Here is a 2,500-nt window from a genome sequence, read left to right on the forward strand (position 1 = left end):
TCTCTCTAAGCTTGTGGCCGCCTCTCTCTCTCCTGAAGTCGGCTCTCTCTCTCCTCTTGGACACGGCTGTGGTGGGCCTGGTCGTGGCTGATAGGCCATCTCTTCTTGTCTTGGTTAATGGCAATCCACACATGTTCATAACACTCCCCCTTGGATGCCATAACCATATGTGATTTGTATCATGCACGATGTTGCCTCATTAAAACCTTTCTAGGAAAACCAAAACCCATGGGAAAAATGGAAACCGTTATACAACGCACGACACTCCCCCTCATAACTATATCCATACAGGATCCGTAGTACGCTTCATGTTGCCTCGTTAAAACCTTATCAGGAAAACCCAGTGGGACAAAACCATGATGAAGGAAAAAGAGTACAACACGCACTACTCCCCCTGATGTGAACCTCGGTGTAGGTTCTACATACTACGCATCTAATGCGTGATCTATCCTGTCTGTATAGAAGGGAGTAATCGGCCAGTTTCTGTACTGAACCGTAAGTAGACCACTTAGACCTCTTAGGTCGTTTCTCATGTCCTTTGACATTAGTGTCCCGGTAAAGCATGTGTGCTAAGCAATGTGATCACATTGTCCTCGGGATCACTTGTGGGTCTTTACAAAACGTGTTTGCATCTGTCCATAGTCTAGATGTGATCGTCGAACATCAAACTCTTTACTTTGTTTGGACAGTTATCATTCGACCATGTTTCAATCTGGTCGATCCATGTCTAGTTCATAGACCACGTCCATACTTGTCCACTCACTAATCTTATGAGTGTTCAATGATTATTGCTTTGAGGTTTTATAATCTCTTATCATGGCTCTGCGGCCGAACACTCTCATGTATGGACATCGATCTTTCTTGCCTTAGGTAATGTCGTATTCTTTATTCTTTGCATTCCTATCTTAATGACGCCTCATGACCTTAGGTCATAGATCTCATAAGCTTTATGGGCTATAATTCTTCTTTGGTATCCGACAGATTAGATGTCTCCTTTTAATCTTATGACAAAGTTTTATGGAGTTCATGCACCAGCAGACCATTCTGCTATGCTGGATCCTTAAGGGATCTGATGTCGGATTGCAACCTGATGGTTGATCTTTAGTTTCTTTTAGCCTGTGACCAAGAAGGTTCAGACGCTTCTTAGGTCTAAAAGCTGGACGTGTCTAGAAGAACTGGACGCTCTTTGAGCTGATAGGCCGGACGTCTTTAGCCTGAGGGCTGGACGCTTTTGGCCAGAGAGCCGGATGCTCTCAGCTGGTGTGCTGGACGTTTTAGCCAGTCACCCACATAGATTTCATTCTATATTTACTAACCTCCTTTAGGTTTAGTATAAGCACAAGGAATTTCTTATAAAACCTCTTATGTATATGGACTGTTTATTGGATTGTCTTTTATACAACTCCAAGATCAATGATCATGTGTGATCAATTTCTTTTACTATATGCAGCTGCTTTTCAGTCCATGAATCAGCTTAGGAACGAAGCTGTTCTTTCATTCTATATTATCTTATCCAGTGATCCATATGCTGCTTACTACATCTTTGTATCTATTTTCTTTCTTATGACCAGACTTTGTCAATTTCGAAAATCTGTAGCAGCAATCACCACATAGGAGTTTATCTCCTTATAATCTGTTCCTTTGATCTCTGTGAGTACCTTGTGTTACAAGCTATGATCTAATGCTGTTAATATGAAGACATGGACACTCTAGGTCACGTGATCATGTGTCTTCTCTCACGGTTTCTTTATCTCACAAGATCCATCTATTTCACTGGTTTATCGGATGGCGTTTCTGTATATGTACATGGCCAATACGCTCATCTCTCTTTAGATACTTTGAACCTCCACGTTTTTCTTTCTATTCTTTCATGATATGATGATTGTATGATGAGTACTCATTCGTGGGTTCATGATCCTCGCTTATCTCTTTATGTTCAAGTGCTATTCTCTTATGCATCTTTATATAGATGTTCATGTGTGTGTGTGTCGACACCTTCATGTGGTTCCATTATGTTCCAGACATGATCTGATCACTTTGAGATTTCATTATCCAGGACCTTTGTTACCTAATAGCTTGGCGTCCCAAGACTACTTGGTTTGGTACCTTAGATGTGTAGCTGGCCAGCCTTATCTCTATGTCTGGTACGGTTTCTCTTATCATGAACTCGGATCTGTCTATGCACCTTTCTCTTTTCTTTCTATCCGAGGTTCCTTTATCTTTATGGAACACTTGGTCTATCTTGTATAGACTCTTATAGCAACTTGATTATGTCTCTTTTAGGACGTTCATGTGGTGCTAAGCTGGTTATGACTTAATCATTCTTTTCGGGTCAGTGTCTGGCATCTCGATTAGCTTCTCAATTAGCTATCTTTATATTATCTTTCTTTGGACGTCTTATATCATAATGTATAGTCCGAGGATCTTGTCAAGACAATGATGGTTAAAACCATTCTTATCATTCCTTTACTCTTTCTTTATCCAGCTTATAATCTTTCTC

Source organism: Brassica napus, unplaced genomic scaffold (assembly GCF_020379485.1).
Source record: "Brassica napus cultivar Da-Ae unplaced genomic scaffold, Da-Ae ScsIHWf_1496;HRSCAF=2092, whole genome shotgun sequence".
Taxonomy (NCBI): Eukaryota; Viridiplantae; Streptophyta; class Magnoliopsida; order Brassicales; family Brassicaceae; genus Brassica; species Brassica napus.